The sequence below is a fragment of the Tupaia chinensis genome, unplaced genomic scaffold (assembly GCF_000334495.1).
Source record: "Tupaia chinensis unplaced genomic scaffold, TupChi_1.0 Scaffold000012_1, whole genome shotgun sequence".
Classification (NCBI taxonomy): domain Eukaryota; kingdom Metazoa; phylum Chordata; class Mammalia; order Scandentia; family Tupaiidae; genus Tupaia; species Tupaia belangeri.
This window is the reverse complement of record NW_006159442.1, coordinates 2,093,823-2,100,711: the sequence shown is the minus strand read 5'-3', so window position 1 is coordinate 2,100,711 and position 6,889 is coordinate 2,093,823.

Genomic DNA, 6,889 nt, shown 5'->3' with positions numbered 1-6,889 from the left:
AAGCTTTTTAATATTCCTTGTGGCGATCTGCTGTCTTACCTAAAATTCATGAGCCCTTCATTTGAAACCCAGAGTAGATTCACGATCACTTGTATTAGCTCACACTTCATAATTCTGACTCCATTCCAACCTCAGGCATCTCGAGGAACTCTGTTTAAGTCTTTGGTAAAAGAGAGTTCTTTAGTAATCAGAACTCTCTCTCTCTCTCTCTCTCAAGCACTTGTGGGAGAAATAAACGTTTTTTCTTGAGGGAGAAGATTTTTGCTATAGGGCACGTGCTCTCGCCTGAGAGACAGAGAGAGACAGAGAGACAGAGAGACAGAAAGCAAGAAATCATCCCTTGGGGGATCGCCACCCCACAATCCTATCTTCTCCACTCTCCTCTTGGAATTCTGGGCACACATGCACATGTACCCCGTGTGAGTTTGAAGCCTCTGGGATCCAGGACTTGAATCTCAGTTAGCTATGTGGGAACTCAGCAACCAACCATTGCACCATCTGTGAGTCCCCAAATAAATAAACTTAAAAAAATCACTTTTTGGGACCAGCAGTTAGCATAAAGGCTATGTCGCTGGACTCCCATGTAGTTGACTGCTGTTCAAGTCCCGGACCTGGAGGCTTAAACTCACACCGGGCACATGTGCGTGCATGCCCAAGATCCCGAGAGGAGAATGGAGAAGGGATTTCAGCGTGGACATCCTACCCGGGGGGTAATTTCTCACTTTCTGTCTCTCTCTCTCTTTCTGGTGAGTACACACGCCCTATAGCAAAAACCTCTCCAAAAAAAGAAAAAAATAATCACTTCTTGAAGCCAGCTGGTGACATAATGGTTAAAACACTGGACTCCTACATGGCTAACCACAGTTTGAGTTCCAGAACTAGCAGCTTAAAATTCATTCCAGACACATGTGCATGTGTACCCAAGATCTTGAGAAGAGAATGCAGGAGGAGAGGTTGTGGCATGACCATGACCCCTGGGAGGTGATTTCTTACTTTCTGTCTCTCTGTCTCTCTTGGTCTCTCTAGCAGGCACATGCACCCTATAGCAAAAATCTCTCCAAAAAGAAAAAAAAATCTTCTCTTTATTAGTAAAAATTTCTGGATCCCTCCTCCTTCCCCATGTTTAGTTTGCTTAGTAAAACCTTTCTGTCTAGATAGATCAAAGACATTTCTACCAAGCTCTGGTCTGAGTGAAGGAGGCCGAACATATTTTACGGCTTTCTCCCAAGGGGGAGAACATCCATCCTGTACTCTCGTCAGTATCTCTGCTCTCGCTAATCGAGACAGCTGGACTGCACGCAAAACCAGAGAATGACTGCTTCCTTTCTCAAGGGGATCCAAATTCATCCTGCCCGGGCACAGTGTCTGCTTCAATAAAGCTATACTCTCTGTACTTTCCTAAATACTTTCTTCAACAGAAATGGTAACATGAGAGTCATCAATTAAAAACCTGGACTCTCATTTCCTGCAATGGCAAGAGTGACTAAAGAGAAATTCCAGCTCCACGCCTCCCCAGAAGTTTCTTTAGCATAGGAAGTCCAGGGACTCGCTTTTTGCTGAAACATGGCAATGTTCTTGGGATGATGAGCATGTTGGCTTTATCATTCATCTCTAAATTTGTATGTAAAACTTGCTAACACGATGGCCAATATTTAGTAGAAGAAATGATTAAGCAGGTGACTTGGCCTAAGTATTTAGTGTTGGAATATGACACATCCAACAGGCTTGTGGGCTTAAGCGTTGTGTGGTGCCAATATTTTGTCAGTTAGTCAACAATTTTCGAATACATATTTGCAGGCAAATATTCTAGTCATTAACATAGGCTGGAATGAAATGTGAGCTATGTGTTTGGAAATAACATTATATGAAGTAACTCCGTGTATTAATATGAACCATGTTGGGGGGCCAGCAGGTGGCATAGATTAAGGTGGTTAAAGTGGCTGGATTCCCACATGGCTGACCACAGTTCAAGCCCCGAACCCAGTGGCTTGAAAATCACGCCTGATACGTGTGTATGTGTGCCCAAAATCCCTCGAGAAGAATGGAGGAGAAGGGATTGCAGCATGGTCATACCCCTGGTGGGGCTGATTTCTCATTTTCCCTGTCTCTGTTTTTCTGTCTCGCTCCTTGCTGGTGAGCACATGAACACTATGGCAAAAACTTTAACAAAAAAAAGTTTAAAATAAAACCATGTTGAAATATATTTTCACTCATTCTATGAGGAATTCCCATTTATTTTAATTTAAACCCCATAAGATACATTTGGAACTACTCTATAAAGGCCTGTTTCCAGATCTTCACCCTTACTTGCATTTTGTCTTATTCAATGGGTTTAGAACCAACTACAAATTTGATTTTTGAATTTTTTCCCTCAGAACTAAGAATTTTTTATAAATATTTAATGTGTTTGATAGGAGAAAAAAGATAAAGATCATGTAGGGGATGCGGAAGCCAGGGCTTCCAATATTCACATGGGGAGGTAGGGAGGAGCCAGCAAGACAGCCGGCATTTTTTCACTCCCACTCACTCACCAGTAGGCCCTAACAGTCCGCTTTCAAAAAATTATTTCTGAGTGATTTCAGCCTAATTTTACAGCTCAGTTGCCCTTTAGCTAACTTAAACTAGGATTACACGCTAAAATATATTTAGCTTGTCTATGATTCCCTTCCCTTTATGGGAATAAAATGTGAAGCGCGTCAAGAGGCGTTGGAACCCAGGAGAACAATGGAAGTTCTGGGGGCAGAGCCGAGCTCAAACCTCTGTGCATCCCCTGAACACGTGGCCCTTCATAAGAAGGCATCTTTCCAGTATTGACCCTGATCCTTGGTGGAGGAGGCCATCCTTCCTGTCAGGTGAGCCAGTGCTGAGCATGTGATGAACGGTGACCAGTTGCTGGATGGGGATGGTAAATGGGTTCTAGAATGTTTGTCCTTAGTGAGCTGGTGATCACAGACTGTAAGGTCAGCCCTGGTAGAATGCTGCTAGAATTCTCTTAATTTATAGGTAAGGAAGGGGAGGCCCAGAAACTGGTGAGATACGTAAAGGAGAGTGGAGATGAGGCTGGAGAACTGAGCTGTGCAGACTTACTGAGCAGGAACGTGGAGTCCAATACATGGGTCCTAGCCTCCAACTATTTACTTCCAGTGTAGGGTCTTCAAAATGTTCATGGAAATGGGTATTATGAAAAAAAAACAAACAAACAAAAAACGGGACCAGCAGTTAGCGTAATGGCTGTGTCACTGGATTCCCATGTAGTTGACCACGGTTCGCGTCCTGGACTGGTGGCTTAAATTCACACCAGGCGCGTGTGCGTGTGTGCCCAAGATCTTGAGAGGAGAATGGAGGGGAAGGGATTGCAGCATGACCATCCCCCCTGGGGGGTGATTTCTTGCTTTCTGTCTCTCTGTCTCTCTCTGTCTGGCAAGTGCACACACGCGCCCTATAGCAAAAACCTCTAAAAAAATTTTTTTTTTGCACCAAAATAAACTCACTTTAGTTCCAATTCTTATGAACTTCTCAAAGTCCCCTCCTATTAGTGCTTTTCAACTTAGCAAGTGTCTGGCCTAAAATACCCAGCGTGGTCTTGGTGTATGTGGATAAGTTAAGAAACATCGAAGCTCGTGATGAGACAAAGGTTCCTTTTCCAAGGTTCTTTCCAATCTTTTTGATTGACTGAGAAGAAACGACTCCCTCCCTTGCTCATCTTTCTCCCCTTAGGCATGAAACGCAAAGGCAATAGTAGTGAGCTGCAGTTTAACAAATAACAGTGTTGCTCTTGTTCCTGATGAAAGTCTTTATTTTATGTTACTTTCCATTTTTGACAAGCAATACTGGTTTTCCATTCATGGAAAGGTTCTTTTTAAATAAATTAATCCAGAGGCCAGCAAATGGCTGGTCGGTTAAGGTGCTGGACTCCCATAGGCTGACCATGCTTCAGGTCCCGACTTGGCCACTTCAAAATCTTATCAGGTGTATGTGCATGCATGCCCAAATTCCAGGAGGAGAGTGGAGGAGAAGGGACTGTGGTGTGGCCATTTCCCTTGGGGGATACCTTCTCACTTACCCTCTCACTGTCTCTCTCTCTGGCGAATATATGTGCCCTCTGGCAAAAACCTTTAAAAGATTAGTTAATTCAGATTGAAAAAGTGAGCTTATTTGTAGGGGAAAAAAAAAAACTAGGAATAATTGCACATGCGTCATGAAGATAGGAAAACTGAAAACGGTGGCTGGTAACATGTTCGGGAAACATTGTGTTAAGTGGATGAAAATGGGTCTGCAGGGCAGAGGGGAAACTTAATACTAATCAAGGGACAGATATTTGTGTAGGATTTGGCTCAAGCTTTTGCTGAACTTAAAATGCATTTTTAGTTTATTGTCAGAAGGTGCATGCGCTCATGAGAGAGCAAGAAAGAGAAAGCAACTCATAATGGGGTGTGGTCACGCCACAATCCTTTCTCCTCCATTTCTCCATCCCATCAGGATTGCGAACACACACACACACACACACACACACACACACACACACAGGCCTGGTGTGTTTTTCACGCTGTCAGGGCTGGAACTCCAGGCTTGGTCAGCCATGTGGATCCAGTCCCCCATGCACAGGGCTTAACCTGCACTGTGGGACAAGCCTTAAATGTGTTTCAATTTGAGAAAACAAGGCATATGAAAATAAAAGAAAATAAAGAAATTGCAAGTGGTGACCAGTCAGAGAAGGGCATCTCTTGCCTCTTTTTTTTTTTCCCCCATAGGAGGAAAATAATTGCTTTAAATACATGGGAGAGAGAAAGCTCCCTTAAGGCTGGGCATAGAGAAGCTGTCAGCAAGAAGGTGGGATTTTATCCAAGCCTAGAATAGTACAATTTAAGAGGAGAGGAAAAACTTTACCAGCAGAGTTATGGTTTCCAGATGATTATATCTTTTGGATTCTAAATAAAAGGTTATAACTCAATTTTATTTTTCACTATTTGAAACTTAGTTTAAAATTAAGTTTTGAATAAACTAACAGCTTATCTTTGTAAAACAAAATAAATCTTGATGAATCTCGTTGTTTTGAAACTTAGAGTGACTCTCAGTAATGGATAGTGAGATTTTTGAGTTTCTTTTTATTTGTACCACCAAAAGAGGTCATCACGTTATAAGATATAGTTGAGAAGTATTTCCTATGAACAGCAAAAATTTTAAGCAGCTGAGTTAGCTGTTCATTAACACCCTCAAAATTAAACAATCACCCATTGAAGATTATGAGCTGTTGTTAGATCCTCTACATGCTTGGACTTAGAAATGGAAATTTCCTGTAACACTACACTAAAATCTCCTAGAGAACTTTAATTAAGTGTATCCTGAGATTGTAAGACAAGCCACTAAATTATTACAATTTTCAAAACCTTAGCTGAGTGAATAATAATTTTCTTGATATTGAACAACCAAAAAAACCCCAAAAAGCCAAAAAGAGATAGCATGCTGATTCAGACAGGAGCCATTGTGTTAAGAAACAAAACCCATATTATCTATTCTTTTTTGTAGAGAGAGATTTTTTGGTATAGGGTGCATACTACACTCACTGGAGAGAGAGAGAGATGGAGAGACATAAAGTGAGAAATCACCCCTCAGGGAGAATGGCCATGCCACACTCCCTTCTCCATTCTCCTCTCAGAATTTTGGGCACACACGAACACACACCTGGTGTGAGTTTTAAGCCTCCAGGCCTGGGACTCAAACTGCAATCAACTATCTAGGCATCCAACGACATAACCATTACGCCATCTGCTAGCCCCAACCCATATTAACTTACCCCAAAACAAAGAAGGGAACTTTATTGCATAACACACATGTCTGTGGAACATCAGGCAAATAATTTCTGTAGGTTCTCTGTCTATATAAAAATGTAGATTAAATAAATGTATTATGAAATTGAGAAGGTTCTATAAGTTACAGTGATTTCTTGATACATACGTAGAGAAGAGCTTCTTACATATTTGGATCCATCAACCTGCATACAGGATGGTCCTTCCTACACTCCGGAGACCGTCTCTTCCTGCTCGTTATCATCCAAAGTGTTGTCTCTGGACAGACCCGCAGCTCTCCTCATCTCCTCACAATAGAAGAGGTAGCCACACTGTTACTACTCGCAGTGCCAGGGCTCTTCAGAACCTGTTTGTATTGAAATGATACAGCTCTCCTGGCCTTTCAGTTCCCTGGTTCCATTTACTCATGAAGCTGCATCATCCACTGAGCCTCCCATGAATGTTGGCATCTAGTGACTCAGGCAGAGGTGTTCCTGTGCTTGGTGGCTGATGCTCACGGATGCCTGATGCATGCAGGAAAACAGAAACTGCCATTTGCTTTCTGGTCACGTTGAGTTTGCCATCGAATTTCAGAGCCTAAATGTAGAATAACATGTCTTCCAACCTTGTCTTCTCTTGAGTTCCTTAGGCTGTAATCACTATGTCCCTGGCACTTGCATTCTGTCAATGCTTGCTGCCCCTCTGCTCCTCTGCCTTCCACGCCCAGCAGGGAGGAAACACAGGAGGTCATCGGTGGGGCGAGAAGAACTTCATCATTTTTGCAAGAAATGTCTCCCTCTCCTTTATTGCAGTGTAAAACTCACCCAGAAGGTGAGAGATGACAGGCTAGGACTTGTGGGCATTGCAGAGTGCATAGTGGAGACATGTCCTTTGCCCTTGGTTTCTACGAGGTGATCTCCAGGCCCCCGGAATGTGCCATCTGGGGGAAGTTTCTTTGCCTGGGGTCTTTGGCCCCCAGACGATCTAACAATAAGACTCATGTTGGGGCTCTGAGTCGCACCATATCAGTTCTGATCTCTGGAGAAACTGGAAACAAAGGGTATTAGCCTGACCTCTGGGAAGAGCTGGAGACTGAAAACCAG